The 27,027-nt window shown below is 34.2% G+C and overlaps 1 protein-coding gene and 1 long non-coding RNA gene across 3 annotated transcripts in view; one reads left to right on the top strand and one right to left on the bottom strand.

The window, feature by feature from the left end:
- Positions 1 to 27,027, bottom strand: part of LOC692747 (antennapedia homologue protein) — a 219,186-nt gene that overhangs the window by 101,185 nt on the left and 90,974 nt on the right. The window lies entirely within an intron of this gene.
- LOC134199090 (uncharacterized) lies at positions 13,868 to 16,168 on the top strand. The gene is made up of 3 exons (XR_009973450.1): positions 13,868 to 13,952; positions 14,917 to 14,976; positions 15,905 to 16,168. It is a non-coding gene; the product is annotated as an uncharacterized LOC134199090 (long non-coding RNA).

Genomic DNA, 27,027 nt, shown 5'->3' on the forward strand with positions numbered 1-27,027 from the left:
CAGAAAATTGGCAGAACGGTGATGCCTAACCTGGGAATCATATTATGCTATACCACCAGTAATTATTTAAATTTATAAAGTGATATTTATTATACGATATTATTCCTAAATCATGGAAATCGATCGTGAACACATGTTCTAGATATGAATTTCTTTAGTAAAAAGGTTTGTTGTGCGGGATTCGAACTTCGGTATAGTTACCTCGTTTATTACAGTACAGTTTATTACAGAGTACAACAAACTATAATATACTTATCTTTTACAATATTTTTACGTCTGTTTTTACTAATATTATGTAAGACCCTCCGACCCAATTTAGTATATTAGAGTGTTAAAACGCAATGTTATAGTTAGAAATGATGTAATGCAGGCTGCGTGAATTCTAAAGATACAAATGGCGGATGAAGACGATATATTAGCAAAGATCAAGAGATCTCATTGTGCAAGAATAAGATTTGAGCGAAGTTTGGTGAAGGTTTTTATTAATTACAGCGAATAAAGTAAAAAGCTGCAAAAATAAAGGAAATGATGTATTGATTCGGAAATCATCACTGTTACCTTTGAATTCAAGTTAATAAACGAACACAAAAAAGGTTTTCAAGTTTCAAACCTACATTTTATTTTAATGAAATATTCGAACTATAGCAATAGAAAATCACGAAAAATCTAACTTGAAAAGTGAAAATATAATAGATAATGTTAAGGATCGTTTAAAATAATATAAATTTTCGGGTCGCGTAAAGCTTTCAACGCTCCCCGACAGCGGCAGAAACTCAACTGACGTAAATCACTAAGTTTAGAAAAAAGCCGTCGAAATAAAGAGCTCACGTGAAAGTTCAAAAATATCAGTGAATATAATTATGAGAGCGGACACCCGCTGGTTTCCGGTCTTCTTTTAACGACTCCTACCAATGGTAAATCTAAAGATTTCCTATTGCTAATATCTTAAACGCTAGATTTATTTGGTCACAATTTTATAAACATTTCTCGGTTTTCTTTTTTATTAACGGATCTTTTTTAGATAAATTAAAATGTTTATTATCAGTAGACTATCCTAAAGTGAATTTAATTTTTTTCCAGTAAGCATCCGATACTTCACATTGTTCTAAGTTACTACAAATGCCAAATAGATGTGAGTGTGAATTCAAACGCCTTAAGAAAAAAGGTCTTAATTACATTGGATTAATGACTTCCAATCAAAATTTACGCTTGCTTCATGGTAGAAATAGGGAGTAAGTTAGTACTAGCTCGTATGGAGATGGGCACATACGTCTACCAAAGATAAAGGAGATAAGGAAGCAAGAAAAGAACATAGAAGTAAAATATGGTGAGAAGACTACTATTCCGATAATATTGAAATATTAGGAATTTCTAAAATCGTACTAGTGTGTAACTTTGTTTGTACCCATTTAAAGTTTAATCGAGAAACCTTGTTAGGATCTGAAATGAATTCTTTCCATAGTTATAAATAAAAGATAACTTCGGAGCCCTACCTGCGGGAGACTTCTAACGGTGAATTGCAAATATTAACTGAAAATAGAAAATTGAAGTAGTTTTTTTCATTTACTGCATTAAAATTTGACACTGTGTAAGTATATAGATGTCAGATATAATTTTAAGTCAGGACACTCATCTATATTTTTTAAACCAATCAGACATACCGGCATATAGGGTTAACATATTCGATTCTAATGTAGTTGAAACTTGGATCCAATTGTCGAAGACCAGAGATAGCGTTCATCATGGTATTTTTCAAATCCAGTATACTCTTATTAATCAAAATATCCATTCCGCTAATGACGATACGTACGTTACTGTTATTTTTATTTACCTTTTCTAGAAAATCAATCTCAGAAAAACACCATTGTTGAACATTAACAATATGTATGAACGCAAGCGTCATCAAATTTATGATCTATATAGTAGCGATGCTTATCAATCAGTCATATCGCAGTTTAAGTGGTAATTAAAATATGTAGGAAGCGTACGAAGCCGAAACTTCTCGTAAAACGTAGGCGCGAGCACTGTTACACCACTCATAAAATTCTTTATATTTTTACAGAGTAGTCAAGAATCAGAGATAAAAAATACCGATCGCAAATAAGTAATTATTTTCAATAAGCTTTAATATTGGATCGGGTCTTTGAAAGTCTTGTCAACAAAATATACACACCTATGTTTTATTTATTTATTGCATATATGGGTGGGCGAGCTCACAGCCCACCTGTTGTTAAACGGAGCCCATAAACATCTAAAACGTAAATGCAGCCACCCACCTTGAGATAAAAGTTCTAAGCTACAATGGCTGCCCCACCCTTCAAACCGAAACGCATTACTGCTTCACGGTAAAAATAGGCAGGGTGGCGATACCTACCCGTGCGGACTCACAAGAGGTCCAGCAGTAATTACGAAAATTATAATTTTGTGGGTTTGATTTTTATTACAGGACATTATTTCTTCATCGTGGAAATCGATCATGAACATTTGTTGGATACGTATTTCATAAGAACAATTGGTACCCGCCTGCGGGATTCGAACACCGGTGCATCGCTAAATACGAACGCACCGGACGTCTTTTCTTTTAGGCCAAGACGAGCACACCTATGTATAAGCCGTAAAAGCAATAAATATACCTAGATTTAAAATCAGTTGTCAATTTTGATATATTTATATTTAGAATGAATGACAATTACACAAACATGCTAATAAGTTTTTTAACATCTCTTTTTCGATTTTTGTTTCAGTATAAAAATAAAGGATAACTGTATACATGACTAGCTTTGAAATTGTTTGATTTGTCTTTTTTGTCTGATAGATAATAAATTTTAGCATAGGTACTATTACTAAAGAAAAAAATTAAGAAATCTTACTTTTGATAGTACCTCTGTAGCTTGTCCTAATCTATACGATACGTTTTTAGGTGTGGGCATTATGATTGACTAATAAACATGTTTCCGATTTGCCTAATCTACTTTTATTATACCTCGTTACGTGCTCACGAGAAAAAGAACAACTTTTTATGTGAACACAAAAAAATATCAAAGGCACTTCAAAAGCCTACAGATTCATAAAACAATAAAACTCAAGGAAGAAAACCAAGAAGTCCAACTACTATCCAATTTAAATATTTCCCTTACCTTGTGTTTTAATTTGAAAATTTATATTTAAGAAATAGCATTTAGTTGTTTTTCTTTAAAAATTTTGAAGTATCTGGTTATATGAGATCTTATCTTATTTTCTACGAAGCTGTGCCTACATTTAGATAATAATTTGATAGATAAAAATTATTTAGATATTTCCTTAAACAGTGTTAGTTTTTTTTTTTTTCACGCTTGAAATATTGAGATTTAATTACTGTATAAATTTTATTTTTAAATTTTAATTTAAAGTGCCTGCTGATTACGATTAACGAAAAAGGTGAACTAAAAAAAATTTTATGCGACTTAGAGTAGAATGTATAATAATGTATTTATTGATCAGACAAGGGAACGAGCTAAAGGTTCTCCTGATATTAGGTGATTTCGTGTGCTAAATACATATTTTATTAGAAAAATTAGTAATTAAGGGCTTGAGCACAGGCGTAGTGCATATATACGAATACTATCTATATGGTACGGACGTCTTAACTTTACTAGTAAAGCTACGACGACTTTACGAAATATTTTATATAAACAGATATATTTGACCTTAAGCATCGTTGCCTATACTCAAATCCTGAGGCAAATGCTAATTAGCACATAAGGACAGTTATTTAAAAAAAATGTAAATGAAAATTGTAAAATTTACAAAAGGCTTTTTTTATATTACATATTTTATAAATACATATTTTATATTAAACTTTTAATTTAAAACATTAAATATAATTGAGCTGTTGACCAGTTTTAGTTTCTTTTTTTTGGTAACAAAACAAGAACAGATAATTCAGAAACGCACGTGTAAAATAATACATAGTTTTACGAAGCAACTAACTTTAATTATGAAAATATTTTATTTCTTATCACACCTCTATATAATCGCTACGTTTGTTAGGATAAGCATGAAGTACCACATGATATGTATATATATTAGCATAAAAATAAAACGAAATCTTTATAAAGGAAAAGGATTTAGTACGTTCTCCAAGAACTTTAATATCCGTTTAAATCTTCGACGTTGCGATCCCACGGGATTACAGCGCTGCAGCTGTTAAAGCTTGTGCGAAACTAGTAGGTATAATTGAGTGCTTATACATTGATATGGCCGGAATATGCAGATTTATTTTAAACCGATTTCAAGATTACGTTTTCGACTCAGCCCTTAAGGTTTTTTCGAATTATGTACATGAAATATGTATGTACGGAGTTAAAAATTGTTTGAATAGTTAAGAAACCAATATTCGTCTGGAAAGAATATAAAAAAGTCATGAAAAACTAATCCGAAATTGCATAAGTCTTGACCACTCCGCTGTGACAGATCACGGCTTAAGAAAAGCGCATCAAGCGACACCAAGCAACACCTATCTACGCTACGTAGCCACGTCGACGACGGCACTAAATCAATACGAGCCATCACCTCCCCCACCCCCTCACTTCAAGCCGCTGCTTTCCCGCCGAAAGCAGCCACCACCCTTGAAAAGCTCGCGGGCTGAGCTCCTACTTCTGTTCGGCTTTTGTGGAGGTGTAGTTGGAACAAGACCTCTTGGGATTTGCTATTGAACGCTCCAATTGACAGTTCGAAATTCGCAATTGGCTTTTTTAAATGGACAAGCGTATCCTATGCCTTCGCTTTGTTTGTAGGTATTTAATTATAGTTTATAAAAACTTAAATGAGGTATGAAATTTTATTCAGCATCATAGTACTTTACTCATTAAAAAGGCGATATATGGTTAACTTTTGCTGTTAATTGATTGATTAATTTGTAAATAATTCATATCACACAACATTGTTCATGATTAAATAAATACGGTAGCTTTACACAAAAATAAAATAAAAGTGGACAGCTCAGGTATCTTATTGTATACAATACATTATTCAATACTCCATCAATTACAATTACAAAAGTTTTTGTTCTGTAATTAATTAATAGGTGAAAAACTCAAGATTGTTCGGTCGCGCTATAATTATCCGTAATGTTCGGTACTAAGCGACTGTATAAATCAAACATGCGACGCTATTGTTCGGTTCGCGTTAGATTGATAAGAATATTCCCAAGTGTGAACGAGACAGATAGTTATTCAATGCTTTCTGTTCATAAGTGATTGTATACGCGAAATTTTTAGAAGCAGTCGACTGATTGAGCGATCAGACACAACCTTAAAATGGTCAACTCATACGATTGTTTTATTAAGATTAATATTATTTCTTAAAAATGAGCTTCGGCCGGCGAAATTCGTTGTGATAAATGTATGAAATATACTAACTAGTTTATATGTGTATTATAGGTAACTTGGTAGTCCTATGTAAAAACTTTTTTGGAAGTGCTAATGGTAACAAAAAATTTAATTCAGTCTGATTTAATGGCTTCGCAGACACAGAAAGAAAAGAACAATTCTAAAGATGTTCCTTAATTATGAAAACTATTAAATTGTCTTTCAAAGAACAAATTAATTTGAACATGTGTTTTATCTGCGACTTGCGCGTGGTCTGTACTGGAAGACAATCAAAAAGTTTTCGCGTACTTTTACTAGTTCAGTTAGAAAGCGATTTTCATTCGCATTTACATAACGTTTTAACCCTCTCAGCAACTCTTGTTTTGGAACATCCAATCCATTACCTCTACGCTTCGTTCATTTTCTTAAAGTTTGGAATTTGTTTCTGTATTATTTACAACTTTACAAAAAGTATTTTTTTTTTTCTCATGTTATTCGAATTTGTTTTATGTGTTCTCGACTTTTTAAATTTCAAACCTTTTGTAAATATTTTTGAAGATTAAGTAAGTACCTGAAACAAAAATTCAAATTTAAGTTTATTAATGTTCATGTGCATGGTAATTTAATGAAAATAATGTACATTTGTTTTAAGGTGGATGACTTCCTTTAATACGATAATGCCTTAATAGTGTTAGTTACCAGATAATATGTCTATACGGCCCTTTACCATGTTCAGTCGCCAAGTACATTATACCTAACGTGATTAATTAGACAAAGTTGATAAATATTCAGCTTTTAGCATTTATACATGGTAAAGCTTAGTACTGCTTGGATTTTTTTTAGTTTAGTTTAGTTATAACATCACAGTTACACAGTATACGAAAAGCACTATTTCCAAATTCAATTCTTAAAAAGCCCGTTCACATTCCAGCGACAGGCAATAATGAAATAAGCGCACGACAAATATAATAAATCTCGTCGAGACACGAGGGAGGCGCGACTTCCTCTTTCGATATTTGAATTTAATTTAGGAATTCACATCGTTCCTTTTGTCAATAAGAACTGATTTTAAATGTGGATCGTTATACTATACTGCTTTACTTAAATTTATATATATATATTGACATAAATAAACAATTACACATTCCGATTTATGCTACATTGAATAATTGAGTAACAAATAAGTTTACAATTAATCATAATTTCAATTTATTTTTCCAATACTTCAATTTTGATATCCAATCATGAAATATTTTTCAGTAATCAATCATAATGGCCGACATTGATGGAAAGAATCAAACCTTTAATTAACATGTCCGAAGATTTATGGTTTAAATTATCCCATCGTCTTAAACATAAGCTTATGTTCGGTACAGCCGACATAGTTGGCGAGCGGGGTCCAGGAGGCGATCGTGTTTCGCGTGTTTACATCCTGGATTATCTGTGAGGCTCTACTCACGGTCTAGAACGTTAAGCTGGGGGTACATCGAACGAAATTATCTTACCTAAATTGGTTGGTAATTAAAAATTAGTACGATTTTGGTTATTTGAATATTTTTATCAACACTTATGTGAAGAAAATTATACGTTATTGAGAAATAAGTTGCGATATTTGAAAGTCTAGCTAAATAAAATTAATGCTTGATTTTTTTAAGCCTATACTGAATGTAATATGATATGTAATCATTTTATTTACATGTATAATTAATTGGCTGTGCAAATTTTTATTCATTCTGAATTTTAATATGGTATTTGTGTATTTCGAATATTTATTTTGTGTCTATAAAAAAAAATCGACAAATTTGTTAAATAAAAACTATTCACAATTGTATTCAGTGCGCCTGCAACTTTCTTTTTAGTTTGCGATTTTAATCACGTTCAGCTGTTGGTATCTGTATACATATCTCCACATAGCAAAATACCAGCAGAGCGAAGTTCTTAAATTCCCCGCGCCCAGATAGTCCAAATCGTGACTTACACTAGAGCAGGCATGTTATAATTACGTAAGATTACACGGCAGATTAGTGCACGGTAATGATAGGTTGAAAACCGTGGAAAAAAAGATAGCGATAACAAAATTTTAAATTGGAACTATAGTAATGCATACGACATTCAGTTTTATTTCATTGCTATACATAAATAAAAACAATATTGAAAAATAATATTTAAATACAATAATGTGTTTTAATATAAATTCATAATTATGATCAATGCAGAATATGAAAATAGTTCAAAGTTTTAGTAGGATAGATTGTTGTATTTCGTCACATGGAAATATTGTAGTCGAAATTATAATTACATAAATCTCACATTCAAAATGGCCCTGAAGTTGACACGAATGACGTTGGTAGGTGCGGCTGGAATGAAACTCGGCTGTGATGGGGTGACACACACACACACTCTCGCATACACTGTTATTATTAGTTTTTTGTCCCCACTCTCCGCTCTCCCCGCTCCGGCAATACCGCCCGCGGTCCGCCATTCCTCGCATTAGAATCACTTTTTGTAAACTTTTTTGTCCAGACGAGATCGACTGCTCTTTTTTGTTGCCGCGTGATTGGCGAGATAACGAAAAATGCAATTTTTGTACTTACTAAAAATACGAATTCGTTTATAAAAAGAACAAAAACATATACTTGTAAGACTTGAGCAATTAATAAAAATGTAAAATAATTATTCACCTCAGATTTTATCGTTCGCATCATAAATATAACAAGAGTCGTAAACTGGAGATGGATGTGAAGAGGAATCGCAGGTTATCGCCCCGAAGCGTCTCGCTTGCATAATTTATTATTTATTTACAACCCATTCGATTTTATGACCTGCCCATTCTACGTTCTGTAACACATTTTAAAAATCGAACAGCTGGTCGTGAGGCCACTGTCCACTCTACTTTTAGTAGACATTTGAATTTAATTAAGAACACATTTTTAAATACGATCGTTCGATTTATGAAAAATGTAAACGTTTGACGTTCGTTCACGGACGCGTTCATCCGTCGGATGAAAAAATCGTACTAAATTCTCGTATTGCTCTCGTGAGGTGTCAAATTGTGCGAAGACCTTGAAAGACGTTTTGTTTATAAACAAAGGACGTTATGCAAGTAGTCGTAAATGGTCGATCGTTGTGTTGAATCGCGTTTTATGGTCGTATTATGTGGACGGGGCGAGATAAAGCGGTTGTTTTCGGTCGTAAATAAAACTGCAACAGGTATGTGCCAACGGGACTCGACAATCACGTGCACTTTCACTTTAGCTTATTATCTTCGTGTATTGATCTTTTTCGATGCAGCTTTTCGGAATTGCTACTGGATTTTTAGAATTTTCGAATGTAGCGAATGTATGCTTGGGAATTTGCTAAGAAACGATTGACTTACGATTTGATTATTGAAATCAAAAATTAAAGTTGTAAGTTTCTATCTATACGTTGTTACGACCTAAAAAGTGTTGATCGCAGATAAATAAAAAAGTATTTTTCATATTATGTATCACATGTATTTTGGCTAGATACTTTACTCCAAAAACTTATTAGGTTTGAAGTATTTACTCCTAATAGGAAATTTGACACAAGGTGATTTTATTCTTGATTTATAGACGAGTCTATAATTTACTTAATTGTAAGGGATAATTGAAGCCAATTAATATCAGAGCTTGAATGTTGGAGTCCTTTGGAGAGAAGTTTAAAGACTTAAATACATAACAGCTTTCTTAACTCTTAAGCCGCAAATACTGTTTTATGGCAGAAGTAGGTAGAGCGGTGGAACATATCCGGCGTTTCTTGAAAAATCATAATGTATGTAATACAAAACTAAATGTCCTGTAAAAAGTATGATTCGTATTTTGCATCACCATTCCGGTTGTATTATAGAGACCACGAGCTCTTAAATCTTCTACAAAATATTTGCATTATATGTTTACCAAAAAATATATTATAAAATTAAATTTCTCGGAATAACCCTAACAACACTATTTGGGTCGAATAGACCCACCTACGTAATAATTGAAGAGTTCGTATGAATAATATTTGGGCGTCGTCACGCGGGCCTACGAATCGATACGTAATTATAGAGTGAAAATCGTAACCCCTCATAAATATTGTATCCGTTGGTAGTGGGGGGCCGGAATAGCCCGTGGCTTGCTTTGTATCGGAGCAGTCTACCGTGCTAGTGTTAGAATTGAGAATATATGAACAATTCTTGTTGACTTAAAATGTCACGATTTATTTATATTAATAGAAGAAAACGAGGCCACTCAATTCGTTGAAAAGAGACTTTAGACACCACGAAACTAATACAACAGCTCGCCTACTTCGAATAAATACATAATGATATTTTGAGAACGTTATAATTTTTCTCGTAAGGTCTATACTAAAATTGAAAGTTAAAAATAAATGGTGGTAACATTGCGAGTAATTACTATCGATTAAAAACTCACTTCCAACAATGCAAGGACAAAAGCATAATTATAATTTCAAACAAAACGCTTCCTCGTTCCCAAAAAGTTCGTTACGTTATCTAGTTTTGATTCACGCGATGTTCGCGTGTCTAGATGCAATATAACGTACAGATTAAACGCAGTGCCAACTTCCACGATCGTATAAAAATTGGCCGTGAAATTTCAACTTTGATATGGATTTTAACGTTGATTAATTTAATATAGTTCGTTAGTGTATAAACTAACCTTTTCGTGATGTTAGCTGGTTTTCTGGGGCTATCTTATAGTTGATGAGTAAAATTAGTCGATTATTATTACGTGAAGGTATTAATTGAAATGCGGCTATTCTTTAAGCCGTAATCTATAAATGATTTACAAATACCGAATTATGGTATCGGTCCCGAACCCAAAATCATAAGATCGTATCATTTACTTGCTTAAAATTGATACCCACCACAGGATCTTGAGCACTCAGCCTAATCATGATAATACTTGACTCGAATATACCGCTGGTATTACCCGTTAAGCCACGAATGTTTCCTAAAACGTATGAATACGTAATGAGCCATTTTTGTACTTAAGCGTGTATATTTTCAACAAAACATTTTTATAAATGGCGAAGTCACCGACTATTTTTTTCGTGCGAAGCTGTACTTTCAGCATTGTATGTAAATACCTAATTAGCAATTTCATACCGAACTGATTGATATAAATGAAAGACGACGAAAGCAATTACCATTTTATCGCGCCCGCATATCGTGAAGGGTCAAAGCATTTAAGGCGCAATATTGTCCGACGTAACAAAAAACAAAGGCACTCCCGCGCTTAATCTATGAGGGTATTTAATAAACATCTGCTTGTAGGAATCCAACATGTCGCATCTGTTCTTCTGGCGTCGGATCAAAAGTCTTTTTTCAAAATTTTAAATACGCGAGAGACGATTCCAGCCTGTGGCGGCAGATGTTTGGCCTCCTTATAGCTTAGATACATCTCAATTAGAACCTTAAGATGGAACGGTAAATACGATTATCGAATACAGTTTAAACTTTTATTCGAATTCGGCCTCAAAAGTTTGATTATGATGTTCGAATTTCAAAGTTAGATGCAGTTTCGGGTCTGCGGCTTCGATCGGTAGAGATAACGGTAAATAGGGGTCATTAAAGTGACCCTTTCTTAGAATTGTATTTTAAAAAATGTTTTTTTTTCTTTTGACGGTTCCGTTTAGAACTAACAAAAGTATACCTAACATAAGTTTGTAGCTGTAACAGTAGAATTAGGTAGCTTAAGAATATTTCGCTGTGCCCTTCTCCCGAACCAACAATGAAGCGCAATTTGGAAATAGAGCAGGGAGCCCCCAAGGGCTTTGACTAAGCTTCTTTCCCATAAATTCAGAATCGAGCACTTACATGCAGAAAAACAGAAAAAATACCAAGCGTTATAATAAAACGGACTTTATCTCCGTGCGCGATGGTAAATTTTTGTTTAACGATTTTAAACGTTGACTACAAGTTTAGTGTCCGTTGAAAACAAGGGGAAGCGGATAAATGGAACGAACTCAATCAAATTGAACGTTTTTAAAATTGAACTTGCAAATTAAATAAATTGCCTAAAATATTTTTATTAAATTGCTGCATAAATGTAAAACAATTCACGTAATTTATTCGCCATTGATTTATGTTCATATAAGTAATTATTTTACTCGGAAGAAAATGTAGTAACACCAGAATACAAAACACAAATTTAATACATCGATTATTGGTGAATTCATTAAAATCAATTCATTCTTTTTTTTAATACGCTTTTCGGATTTTATTACTGTTTTATATAAAATTTCTATCGAAATTCGTTTATCATGCTATTTACTGAAACAGAAATAGCTTACTCGGTATGTGCACAAAACGTATTTCCACAACAATGTACTAAATTAAACTATAAATTATCAGACATTTTAAATCAATAGGTGCTCGATAGGCGTGTCGTACATGTCTAAAGAAGACTTATTTCTTTGACCCTCAAATTCAGTAATTTAACTTTTCCCCTCCGGATAGCATTTCATTTACCTCTTCAACCGATACGCTGCGTGGGACGAACTAATCTGGAACTAAAATACCGCGGAGATTCTGTTGGTGTGATATTTTAACTTTGAAAACTGTTGATCATTTAGGCTTTTAAGTCATTTAAATTTTATCAGAGCTTCACACTGATGTGTGAAGTCATCACAATCACACAAGTCGTCATTAGTCGGCGTGACTTCTGAAAGTCACGTTCATTTTTGGAATGAACTCCCCTCCACGGTGTTTTCCGAGCGCTATGACATGTCCTTCTTCAAACGAGGCTTGCGGAGAGTACTTAATGGTAGGCAACGACTTGGCTCTGCCCCTGCCATTGCTGACGTCCATGAGCGACGATGACCACTTACCATCAGGTGGGCCGTATGCTCGTCTGCCTACAAAGGCAATAAAAAAAGTCTCAACGACTAATGATGGCTTGATCACCGACTCATAGTTCCGACTTCTTCCTGAGCGTGACTCATCAAGCCACCCTCCTAAAACCTGGAGTCTGAGGCACTTGTTGTCGACTGTGGCGATGCTACTCACTCTACGATACAAATTCTGGTGGTCACCGGGCATTGTCGTTAATTTGCGTAAACTAACACTTCCTAGTTTTTGGGGCAATGTGATGCCACGAAAGCAGATAGGAGGGTCATCAACAAGGTCACTACGTTGTTTTAAGTGCGTGTTGGTTCCTGGGTACATTATATTAATGCCATCGGATACCAAGAAACGCAGTTTCGATTTAATTTGTTCTTTCTAAATTATTTGCCATCAACAAATAAGTAAACGAATTGCTAGCTAAATCGTTAATCGTGAATATTCGGTCTAGAATAGTCTAAATCATGAATAGTGTACACTATAGAAGTATCGATACTGTGATCTTTCCTATGACACGTTAATTTGACACTTTTGGACCATAGAATACTTTAGATTCAGATTAAAGTTTTTTTTACAGAAATACATCAATTGTACAATGGACCAGAATTTTAATGCCCTTCTAACAATTTAAACATTTATCATTAATTATTTATTTTAACAACTTTAAATTTGATAAAATTATTACATGTTTTGCGCCGTCCCTAGCAAACCCTACTTGAAATCTAAACCAATATTACAGTTAATTAGTCCAACAATAAGCATCTAAATATATAAAATTTGATCGGAATCAAATTCCTTGTCTTTTTGTGACTATACATATACAGATATATAAATAAATATAGAAAAAGTATGCTTACGGTCAGACGCACTAAACACCAACTCTTAATTTTTATTATCGAAAATCTTGAATATATAGACACACTTCTATTATAGCTTTTTGTAATAATTGCATTTTTTCCTTTCAGAACCGGAGACTGGAAACCAATTTTACTACATGTCGTGTCGTGTATCGTACGATTCATGTCGTGATCAACTATGGCTTTAAGATCAGCAAGGCGAAAAAGAGCTGTATTGGTTACATTCTATCTAATAGAACCATAAGAGGAATTCCAATTCTCAAGGTCCCTTTTACCAATTACCAATACCAAATACCATTAGTGAAATCAACAAGCTGGATGGGATTGAATAGGAAAGGGAAAAACGACTTCGTTGCTGGGTTCTACGCGAGAGGCCTACATACAATATGGGATAGGGAAGTATTGATGATCATGAAATAAAAATAATATAGAAAGTTACTGGAATAAATACTATTTTATAAATAAAATGAACTTTTAGATTAAATTGTAAACCTGTTAATTAATAATGTTTATGTTGATGCCTTAGTTTGTCGATGAATTAATATAAATTCAATAATAGTACAGTGTGTACAGTACTATAGTGATGATTATTGTGAATTTGTTGAAAAACTTAGTACTTACGAATACGGAAAGTCTATCTAGCGGTAGACTTCACAATGCGTTATGACTTGTAGCCAACAGTTCGTAACAGCAATTGCGTTGGAATAACAACTACCTACCTGATACAAGACTTTGGTACCAATTGGATAAGAGCTCACACCATATCCTACATACACTAATAAAATTTCTTTTTTTTAGTTTACGACTCCTAGGAAGTCTCTGTTCCGATAATTCCCTCCATTGATTCGTAACGCCTCCCGCGCCACGGTACAATGCTCGCGAGTGAGTCCCGACATTTGCTATTGTTGTTCACTATGCTAAACTTTCCTCATCTATGTAGGTATGTGTTTTACAAATAAGTGAAGCTACATTTAAGTTATATTTAATAGATAAATTAAGATTTTTGCATTGTTACAGAATGTTCTTAAATTATGCCAAGGATAAAAAAGTGTCGAAGAAGAACTTCTCAACTTGGATTGTTAAGCCATTAATGACGGAAGAGCTCGGTATTCTAGATGTCCAGTTATTAGTAGTTAGCCTTAGCTCATAGATAACATAACATAAATGCCACTGCCTATCTTGAAGCTTGAAGTCAAATTCTTATTTACTTCATTATAACAGCTTTCTTTCAATTCAAAATAGAAGTAATTACCAATATCTTGCAGTTGTATGTGGTCACATTTACTAGTGAGTATTAAGCTTTGTAAGCATATTTACTTTTTGTTATAAACATATAAATGATATACTAATTATTAATGTGATAGAAACAACTGGAAGAAGTTTTCGGCTGAGTTGAAAAGCACCAAGGCATTTCTTTCCGTGAGTGCCTTGAAAGGCCACTAAAGGATTTACTGAAGAATGAGCAGCAATGTTCTCAAAGTAAAATAATATCAACATACTCCATATTATGGTCGGTATGCGTGGTTAATAATACAATATATTTCTCCCACTATGCAAGTTTGAAAACCATAGCCCTCATTTTTTCAGGAGGGTGTCGGCATTCACGTTGCTATGTCCTTGGGTCCCAGTGACCACCGAATTGGCTGTGAGCTAGTTTCCTCTTTGCGCAATAAATAAAATAAAAATCTAAGTAAAAGAAAACTTAAAATAAGAGTGCTTTATGACCTTCGTAACAAACGGCTTTCGGTTAGGGTGACCATCGAAGGAGTACATACATCGTTAGTGGACTATAGAGCCGAGTGTGTGCCTGTCGAAAATAAACAATTATTTCCTTTGCTCCCTGCAGCCGCGAGCACGGTTGCGAAAGAGAAACGGTGGGGTGTCTTCAACGGAGAACTACAGTGTCGTAACTCTAATTTTTCACTTTATTTAAAGATTTTAAGCTGTTATTGTGATCGCTTCGTTGCTCTTGTTGTTAAATCATTGAGGTGGTTAATGAATTATTTTAGGGGGCAGCCATTCAGCTGATCAGCCGTCTTTATTATTTCGGTAATGTAATTAGAGGTTATGTAATTTTTGAAAAGCATCGGCTGTTATGGAAACTAAAGAAAGAAATAATAAAAAAAAAAGTATGATCGATTAATATATTTCTTCAATGCTGTCGATTATTTTAGGGAGGGGTCAAAAACCACTCCAACACCCTCTTAATAACTCCCATGTTGTTAGGATACCATGGCTTCGAATTTTGGTTGGCTTCAATATATTTGTGAAAGACATTTGACATTGTCAACTTAGATTTACCGGTACATCGCATGTTTTCGTTGTGATAAAGAGTGTGATGAAAACATGCGATCTTTGATCTAAGCTGGTTCTAACTGAGTGGGATAGTCGGTGCGATGGCATCATCAACATAGACTCCGAATAGCCTGCTGATCGAGAGGGATGATCTTCGTGTCCGCCCGCAACTACCAGCTCAGCGTCCTGTGTGGCGGCATTGATTGCACTTTACTTAATTTCCCTGTTTTTTTATGATCTGTCTCGATTTGAGGCTTGATCTCCTTCTCCTTGCAATAATCCTCAGTGCTGAGGGTCATGGCCTCCTCTAATAACTTTCTCCTGCTTTATCTTGCGCCATTCCTGCCTGTCCTTGGCTGTGTGGATAGCAACGTGACTGAAGTATTGAGAGTGGAGCATATTTGGTCCGACCAGCGCATTGGACTTCTGCCTCTGCCTCTGGACTTCCGCATACCTTGCCTGTTACTTAACCCTTATTTATTAACACCACTTAACTTGAGTAATGAATTACTAATCATCATGATTATCAGCACTTACAGATATCCACTACTGAACGCAGATCTCCCCGATAGCTTACATAGTATTTTCTCTATGAATTACTTATAGTAAAATCATTTTGAATATTAATCTAAGATGTTTGATTAAAAATCAGCAAAGAAACGGACGTATTAGCATAATTTAGAAATTAGTCCGAAAATAAAAGCTAACCTCGTTTAAACATAAACATATGTAAAATATATTAAATTGAAATAACATTAAAGACTAAACTAACATGAAAGAGAAACAGTAGATGTAACGAAAAAAAAAAAAAAACTTGAAAACAATGTGGAAGAAAATCAGTTACAGCTCTATCATTCTTGAACGTGGTCGGGCATCGAACGAATCTGATCACTGACCCATGAAGCAAACAGAAAGGAAATTTTCTTCTACCAAAGAAAATACGACAATATAAATAACTCCATCGGACCCTACCTCTACTACTACGTCACCCTATGACAAAAGAGTTATCGGTGCGTTGAAAACAAAAATGGCGAGGTGATTTATATAGAATGGTACAACGGTATTAGTCGTGTGTGATTCGGAAATTTGAACTCGGGGTGAAAATAAGGATAGGCTTTGTTAGCCAGCCGTGAAAGCTTTTCATTATTCGTATCAGAATGAATCAACTATACGTGAACTAGGAGCGACTTGCGATCATGTCCGTATAAATTTTCCTTGAAATTATATTCATTTATTAGAAACTTTTATTTGGAAGCTGTTGTTTTTAGTTGCATGTTCTGCTGTAAAGCAATCAAAATTTCCAATTTAAATGGTGTGAAGGCCAACACAAATGAGACCTTCACGCGTATATCTGTGTTACTATTTCAAAGTGACCATTTAACACTAGGTAACTTCTTAGATGAACTCCTGTTCAGTCTTTAGAAATAAAATTCAGAAAAAAATTATTGGATGCTTTGGTACACAGAAAGTTTAATCAAAATAGGTGAAGGTGGTTTTTGGGTTATTGCTTTGGCAAATAAAGGAAATCATCATGAGACAATTTTGAACTGGCGAAGATTTTTTATTTGCTATTCAGATCTTTACAGTAAAATATTCAAACAATATCTACCAGTATCAATGAGCAGTAAAAAGATCTAATAGTTATAAAAGGCATAGTGCCTACGTACAAGATGGTGAAAAACTTTTCCAATTTCTTTACTGAAATTGTGAATTATATCAAGTGAGACGTAGAGAGAAATCTGTTTACGCCAAAAACAATTCTCGAAGCCGAGCTAATGAGAACAGACACTGATTTACAACATCTATCCACAAACAGAGGATAAGATGCTTTTAGTAAACGTCATAATCTCGTAAGTATTTTTTGAGTTATAGTTCTAGTTTCCATTAGGTCTCATAGTCTAATTACATTGGATAAATGAATTTCGGCAAGGAGTTTTGGATTTAAATTATTATACAGACTGAAAAAATCAATCAATTCAATAAAATACATGTTGTAAATAATCGGAGACCAATCACAAAGCTATTTGGCTCAAAGTAGGATTTCCTATACAATACGACCCAGAGACTAAAGTGCATACTTATGTATGTTTCAATTAAAATATATACATTTAAGATATTAAATATTCTGTTACAGGGGAAACAAACATGTTCATCATTGTTTCATTATTAAGTATCATTATTGTCCATTTAATTTTGGATATAGTATCACTCGGTGTTCGGTTGCCGGTAAGTAAATCATCATCGTCTTTCTCTTGAGCATTGATTATTATTATTGCATTATCTAACTCCTCCATTAGCGTATAGTCGTTGTAAACGGAGAAAAAACATAACTTTTATAGATATCCTGACTGCTACTTTCCATAACATAAGTGCTTTACCTGTTTTATATTTTTGGAAAACTTTAGAAATAAGATAAATTTGAAGATAACACATACATGAATGTATATCCTTTAAGCGTGTCTATGTCATTCATTATCTCTACTAAGAATACGTTACAGTACCATCAACGTACGACAGGTGCCGGTTTAGTGTTTTGAAGAATACCGTCTTTTTCACATAAGTAATTCACAAAAGCTCGCTCCTGTGTAGTGTCCGACAGCAAAAATAAATGTACCTAATTTTTAATATAATATTTTCTTTTGTAGGCCGATGATCTTGGGAATAAAAACACGCATCACAATTTATTTATTTATTTATAAGAGATATCTTATGATGTAAATACAAGGCGAGCGGGCTACCAACCGCAACACTCTCGAACACAATCCACTTTGTAAACACGTGTATTTAATTCAGAAAGTTTGGCTAGACGGTATGGAAACTTGAGTTGAGCCTCAGAGAGATTTTGATTGAGATTTTGATTTTGCTAGATTCTTAAGTAGTTACTAAGGTAGGGTAGGCTTGTTACTAGATAAAATCTTCTTCTTCTTTAACATTGAGCTACTCAATATTGAAATCAGGTATTTTACATGTATTTCCATTTCATACGATCTTCGGTTATACGCATTTAGCTCCTCACTCATAGCTCTGACCAAATCACATCCGCTAGCTACCACTATACTGCGGTGATATGTATTATAATAACATTACAATTCAACAATTCTGCCTTGTATCAAGAGTAGGATAACCCCTATATAATTAAGATTTAATCTTGTGCTTCCATCATGGGGATGAGAGTCGGCTGTATTGAAGTTGTCTGATAATAATAAAAATTGTCGTAATTCGTAAATAGGCTTAAAGATAGTTTAAGAGTAAGTAGTTGATAAGTAAGGATATAGTAAGTGATTGGACATTGCTACTTAAGAGCAAAAATGTCAGGGGTACTCGAAAAGCCGCTATTTACCAATAGGGATAAGTAAAACTTATTTGAAGGACATGTACTTGAACTTAGGAAACATAATGAAGACGAGTTTATTCTAAAACTGGAGATTACTTGACAAAAATAATGCTCTGAAATGCACTGTAGCACTTGATTACAGTAATCTAAATCCATATGAAATACTAAAATAGGAAAGAAGCAAGGTAAACAATTTGCTCAGTTGAACCCAACCCTTCGAAGAGTCAGCCCACTCAACGCTCCATTACATTGAAATCCAGCGTACATTCTGAAGCCTTTGAAAAAAAAAAGCAAAAACGTACAACGAACATAAATCCGTATTCGACGAAAGCGAAGATTAGAACCTAGCAAGTGAAGCCAAAACTCGATATTGGGTGAATAATCGTCGCCACTACCGGCGCGGTGCCGGCCGGATGTGCCAGATTTATACCCGCCGTACCCGGTCATACCCGGGTGTACCGGCCTGTGAAGCAGTACAGGGACACGACGAAATTGTATTCAACAATTTTGACATAATTGAAAACATAATTATACCAAGGCTGTTTTGTTGTAATTGTTTTCTCGCACACCTGGATTTTAAATTCAATTTTACTTTTAAAAAATATTTTTTGGGATAATTGGTTTTGAATTTAACTTCATAATCGTACTAATAATTAAAATTTGAATAATAACGAGTCAAATAATATAACGTGGTAGGATCTATTTTGAGACCGTACGAGTAGGTCCCACCGCCCCGCCTATTTCTGCCGTGAAGCAGTAATGCGTTTCAGCTTGAAGAGTGGGGCAGCCGTTGTAACTATACTGAGACCTTAGACCTTCTATCTCAAGGTGGGTGGTTTACGTGGTAGATGTATATGGGCTCCAGTAGCCACTTAACACCAGGTGGGCTGTGAGCTTGTCCACCCATCTAAGCAATAAAATAAGGTATTGTTTGTGTTAGTCTTGAATCAACGGAGCAGTAGAGTATGGACATGGGCATGTAGAGGACGATTATAATGCCTATTACTTCCATAAAGCAGTAAGTAATGTTTAAAAACTAGGATGGCCGTAATACAACACATTACATGCTTCGAGCTTACGGATGCATTCTCGTTGTGATAGATGTTCTTATAACCATTAAATTGGTACTAGATGGGCTTTGAGTTACCCCAACTCAAATAGGACAAGAAAAAAGTTACTAAAACAATTCTAATTTCGAATCATTTTTTTTCTATAAGCTACTCATTTAGAAATCGGTATCATATCTTAGTTGGAGCTGTCGTCAGTTTAACGCTCTTCATAGAGCTCCCGATGTGTCCGTGCGCCTTGAGGGACGCGATTTATGGCGTGGAAACGTCATAGGACCCAATGTTACCGAATAAATCAGCAATGTTTGGCTTATACATGAACGTCTAAATATCTTCGATGCACGCTGCGTTCGTGTGCGGTATGCGGACATTAATCGTAAACCACATAGTTTTATTTTTGGTACTTCACAAACATAGATTCTATTGCTCCGAATTTTATAATTATTTTTAATTGTTATTTAGTATTTTACTATTGCTATTGGGCATCATTGTGGTATCGTACCTTTTTGCTCAAAATTAGCGGGATATTGGACACACTACGTGGGGTCCTCTAATATATGGGTCTACTCATCAAATGCAATAATTGTTTTTTTTTAATCAAACATTCTTTTTTTAAGATAAAATATTTCTCGGATTCAGATATTATTATAAGATAGGTTGAGATATGCTCATCTTAGTCCAATAGCTTTATACCCATATATTTTTTTATCTTCTGAAGTTCTAAAAGTTTTAATGTATGAATAATAAAATATAAAATAAATATATACAGATAACAAGATTTTCCCTTTGTTCACGCGTAGTAGTTACCTTATTTAGTTACATAGCTCTCAAAAAATTCTCATCCGCACTTGCTAATCCTACGCCTGCTGTTTTGTAAAGAAAGTTACAACCTAAGGACGAATAAGCATAGAAAAACATTTTTACCGACGAGACCAAACTAACGCCTCCGACCTTTTTAGACCAACCAAAGTCTTACCGATTAATACAAACGTTTTTTAAAACCACGTTATCTTTATTATATCTAGAATATTTTAGAGCTGGTTATTGATATAAAAATATATAGTTTGGTCGATCCGCATTTTGAATTATATCCTTAGTGCAAATTGTAGAGCATCCTTCCGATGCAAGTCCCTTGGGTTAAGATAGATAAAGCTTACATCTTCGGCACTAAGAGCGTTACACTGCCCACGTAGACAATTGGCTTACCCTGGAAATAGAATGTTGGGATCATTGCTATCATTCTGAAATGCTGGAAAAATAAAATTAATGATTAATTCAAAAAAATATTACGTACTAGCTGACCCGGCAAACTTCGTAGTGCCTCAATCGATAAATAAAAGACCTAAGTGTTTGTATAAAATAAACTTAAAACATTATTAATATAATTATTAATTACTATTATAATATTTCATATTTATCTACCTTTTAAACCTTCTCTGGGATTCCATAAATAATTCAAGATCAAGCCGTCAAGCCGTTCTTGAGTTTTAGCGAGACCAATGAACAGCAATTCATTTATAAATATATAGATTACGAGTAGAGACATTTTGACGTTATATTACAAAGCAATCGCTTGAATGCGAAAAATATATGGAAAAATTAAATTAGTACTTTTTTTTGTAATATAAATAGAAACTTTGATTCGTTACAGAAATTATGACAAAAGGCGAATTTCTAGATCAATACAAAAACGAAAGTCACTTTACGATAACAGGTAACTCAAAAACAATTGGTTGGACTTTGAAAGCAGAATTCTTGAATTAGGTTGTCTCCCGTGGACCAAGGTAAAATTTATGACTTCTATTGTCGACCGAAACGTTTGTGCAATAGAAATAAAAACAATAATATACAGTGGCACAGGTTGCCAATCTGTATGGAGATTTCTCTTTCTTTTGTACTCACAAGGAAGAATGGTACAGTTTGTAAACTTGTCCTTTGTAATTGTAACGCTCGATTTCTGTAATGAAGGTAACGTATAGTTTAGATCGTATGCAGTAGCTAATAAAAGACGAAGCTTTGTCCGAGATTCAGTGGAATATAAAATAACTAGCGACCCGCCCTCACTTTGCTTCGGAAACTGTAATTTATTATTGATTTCGACACTATTTAATGGATGTTATTATAAATATAAACCTTCCTGTTCAATCACTCTATCTATTAAAAAAAACGCATCAAAATCCGTTGCGTAGTTTTAAAGATTTAAGCATACATAGGGACAGACAGATATAGGAACCGAGAAAGCGACTTTGTTTTATACTATGTAGTGATTTGGTTCGTAAAGAAATTGCCGTCTAAGTAATTTTGAAGACGTATTGAACGTTTAATTGAAAATTTTCAATACTTGCATTATTCTCTACATGGCCTGGAGAAAAGTATGGTGGAACTGTGATATGTAGCTTTGGCTGTGCGGTGGATTTTTTTTCTATTTTTTTCCTACCTATGCTTGATAGCCTTGAGAGGCTATATCAGGGTTATCCTAGCGTGTAAGTGAACTCTCGGGGCTCAAGCCGGAGGTGTTGAGCACTGGCCCTAGCAAGAGCAGTGCTTCGCAGAATCACCCACTGGATCGGAAACGCGACCCACTGAGAAGATCCGGCGAGAAACTCTGTGGCCTGTGTCTGTGGGTTAATTTACTCGCCGAGCCCTTCGTCGCAAGCTACAGGTTACGGTGCGGTGGCCTAGAAGAGCATCATCCAATTTCATACCGTGGTTGTCATAAAAAGCAACTATAGCACTCACCAGAGAATTGTCAGTAATCTTCAACAAGTATCATGTCAGCGTACTGCAATCGTTTACTGTTATTTCCTGATTGTAATAGTAATAGAAGGCGTTGTGTTTATTTCTGCCGCGAATCATCAGAATCATTTATCAAGGGTCTCGACTACACTATGACGACTACACATGCAATGCTGAAATATGAATAAAGAGTACTTTTACCGACATACTTATATGTACTGACCACAACCATTAACCCGGGCACGATATGTACGTGCTACGATGCAAAGAAAGAACTAAACAGCTTATAAAATGGCGAAACGAAATAAACCCTAAGCCCATATTAGACTAGGGTTGCTGCTGACAGGGACTAATGGACACAGTCGTAGGAAACCTGTGTCACACCTATAATTTAATTAATACACCCAATAGCTGTAAGCACTTTTATGTATATCATGTACCCCATGTTCGATATGCTACGTTCCACTAAAATAGAATACCCAGTATTCAACATCGGATTGTAGTTCATTAACCTACTGATCTGAATCGATTAGTCAAACTAATAATGTCATGAAGAGGTATGCAATATAATACCAAAATACATGTTAATTCATTTAAATATATAATTTAGAATCCAATAATTAGATTTGTATGTTACTATAATATTGGTTTCAAATTCTTTCCGTGAGAAAATCCAACTCTGACTAAATTTTTAGATAGCGACATCTATTCGGGAACCAACACAACATTTCACGAGGCAGCTAACTAAATTCGTAAGGTTCGTAGACAAAGAATGGTTTCAACCCTCCGAAAATAGCCCCCAACAGCGCCCTCATGGTAAGCTTTCCACCCCTGTGTGCAACGCCATCTCGTGGGTAACATCTGAACTTTCATGAAAGCTCGAAGTTCCACGGGTCTCCGCTGCGGCAGCACAGTCACCCGAGCTTTTGAATGAAATGAATCTATCAGTGAAAAATGAACTTTAAGGCGTTGACCAAAGCTGTTTATTGTAATGACAAGTTATAAACATAGTATGCAAATTAGCGCACCATTTAATGGTAATTTATTTTAAACGACGGTTTTACTGCGATGCATCCGCATTGAAAGCTGTAGGTCTGAGGGACCCTGACCTTACACCGCGCCAATTTATAGACCTGGAGCCGTCATATGGTTTTACGTAATGTGTTTGTTGCGTGATAGGGGCATCGGCCACAGGACTTTCACCTTTCAGTTTAGAAAGTTAATTTGTGAGACGCTTACAAATACATCTGATACCAACATAGGTGTAAGGTTACAAATCTTCTAATGAATCTTCTGCTCAATAAGTTATTATTACATTCGCATGTTTTTAGAAATAAGCTTTTTGTTGAACACTATTTTATTGGTTTATAAACTAGATTTATTTTTTATTTACTTGAGTCATTTAGTTACCAAGAGTGATGCTTTGTTGAGAATGCTCAAATAAAAAATGTTTTTGCAATTTTTATTATTTTATAAGTAAATATGATACTTTTTTGAGTAAATATGATGCCATATAAAAATAATTTAAAAAAAGCGGCGGCAATAAAATGTTGTTCCTTAATTTAAAGCTCGAAGTTCGTTGGCAGATTGAGACGCCTTATCAGCACTCTGACCAGCGAAGTCATACAGCAGACCGCATTAAAAATAAAAAGTATTTACTTATAAACTGATTTACGATGACAACTACTCACGCCCATAGCATTGCGATGGAATGATAATAAAATATGTTTTAAAAATTAAATTTATTTATTTACTTACATCGCGTGTTTTATTAATTTAATCAGAATTTAGAATGAATAAGTTTGAAGTACCTAATTACAGGGGTATTTAAGTTAAAATCTTATTACCTAACCAATTATTGCAATAGACAACATTATTGTATTATACCTATGTGCAAATTATTTTACTGTTCCAGGACAGCAGATGAGCTCACTGTCCATTCGATGGATTTCAAACACCATGGACGACTAACGTAAATTTCATTAACTCAAATTACATTATTGTTTAACGAATGTCTCACCTTTCAAACTATAAAACAATCATCACTACATAGTATAAAAGAAAGTCGCTTTCTCTGTCCCTATATCTCTATGTATGCTTAAATCTTTAAAACTACGCAACTGATTTTGATGCGGTTTTTTTTAATAGATAGAGTGATTGAAGAGGAAGGTTTATATGTATAATAACATCCATTAAATAGTGGAGAAATCAATAATAAATTACAGTTTCCGAAGCGAAGCGAGAGCGGGTCACTAGTATAACATAAATACTTCGTGATCCAAATATGCAGGATTATTTCGTCTATCCCTGACAGCTCCTCCCGCATAAGATGGCACATTAAATTTTTCCTTCCTAATTAATCCTCGTTTAAGAAACAATATAAATGTTTTAACAAGTAAGTTAGTGTTACGAAACAGAAGAACTGAATCGGCAAGCCAGTGAAAATTTTCAATTGGCTAATATCCATCGTGCAAGAGTTTTTCTTCCACCTATAATTAATTATTGACTATATAATTTTGTCATATCCGTTCAAAGTTATATCGTTGTAAAAAAAACTTTTTCAAAAGACATTACAATACCGTAAAACTTTACATTCAATCGTTAATTTGTCAGTGAGCAGACATTGGAGAATGCGACTTTAATTGGGAAGATAAGAGACGGATAAATTTACCCTTTACAAAATTGAACCACACTAATGAGTATGCTATTTGACACCGTAATACAGTAATTTTATATCTAGCATCAGTATCGTCACGTAAAAAAAATGAAATTTAAAATCCTAAAAAGTTCTAAAATCATTTCCTTTGTTTGAGTTTGAATGAATCCGCTCGAGTCGGCCTATATTTATTACCATAAATTGATGAACAAGAAATGGCATGCATACATCGGCGACGTATAATATACTATCTCCCACTAACAATCTAAAGTTGTAAAAATATTAATAAATCTTTACATTGTATAAAAGACTAGTAACAAGTAACATAATGAAACAAGATAAAGTTTAATTGTAACGTACAATAGATAAGAGGTATAAGCTAAGCGTTGAAAGATTGAACATTGAATAGCTTAGTTTTTAGACGAAATAACAAGACGCCTCTACGGAACAAAGAGTTTGGTATCGGTAAAGAAAACGAACAATAGTGGTGTGAATGTTACACTTCGATATTACAATAATGGTATCGATTATAATTTGCGTGAGATGCGGCTCGCGATAAAGGCTGGAGGCGACACGTAAGCGACAGCGGTTCGCAATCGGCGTTGCGATCAACTCTCGCGCACTCCGCACAATGCTATCGTGGCGCTGCGATCGCGGACAAGACCTCTCGCGCCATTATGAATCGAGCCCTTGATGTGTACGCACCTATTTTATGGTAGAGTGATTAGCGATTTGTTTAACTACAAACAAGAGAATTGGACATGAATTACTTTAGAAAGTCATAAATTACATTGCCCAAAAATAACGAATGTTCACCAACTTTACGACTCTCATTAAATGAGTTATTTATATTTTATAGATTCAATAAAAAACAGCGAAGATAGGTGGTTACAAGTCGTAAAAATGCTTACAATAAAATATTAGCTCTTACTAAATCAGAAAACAATAATTTTTTTGTCTTATTTTATTGTTACTAAAATGAACTGAGAACTGTAATTATGTAAAACAAGTCAGAATTGATTTTTTATTACGAATAAAACGAACATAAATGTTTTTTTCATAAAGTTGAAGTATATATCAAAACAGTGAATTTATATATCATATAAGGAAAGATATACATACTATATAGTAGCACAGCGTATTTTATAAAATTCATAATTCGAAGACTAAAAAACAATGAATTTGAACTTATGTAAATATGTTGAAAGTAATGAGCAATTGGAGTTTTATTTAAAGCTAAATTCTATCAAACACTAAAAGTTACTTTGCTTTACAGATTCAGACTACAATCAAATGATTTCAAAATTAGAGGCCACGCTCAAACTTTTCAAACACGCTTTATAATGTTTATAGGATTATTCGGTTCTATTACTGGTAGTAGAACCTCTTTGAGTCCACGCGGGTGCCTGCCCATTTCTGGCGTGAAGCAGTAATGCGTTTCGGTTTGAAGGGTGGGGCAGCCGTTGTAACTATACTTGAGACCTTAGAACTTATATCTCAAGGTGGGTGGCGCATTTACGTTGTAGATGTCTATGGGCTCCAGTAACCACTTAACACCAGGTGGGCTGTGAGCTCGTCCACTAATCTAGCTATAAAAAAAAAAGTTGATTTCGTCTTCATAAATTTACTAACAAAAGTTCATTGACAAAAAAATATTTGTTATCAATTTAATATAATACAAATCGAAATGCTCACGCAAGGTAAATATTACGGTATGTTGCTCATTGTAGCGGTCATGTTTTCCGATTTGAAGAATTAGACAGACTTATCGGAATACAATTGAATGTTTTCAGTATCAACGTCAACGACGTCCATGGGCATCAACAATGCCAGGGGCATAGCTGAATCATTATCTACAACTACTCTACT

The sequence above is a fragment of the Bombyx mori genome, chromosome 6 (assembly GCF_030269925.1).
Source record: "Bombyx mori chromosome 6, ASM3026992v2".
NCBI lineage: Eukaryota > Metazoa > Arthropoda > Insecta > Lepidoptera > Bombycidae > Bombyx > Bombyx mori.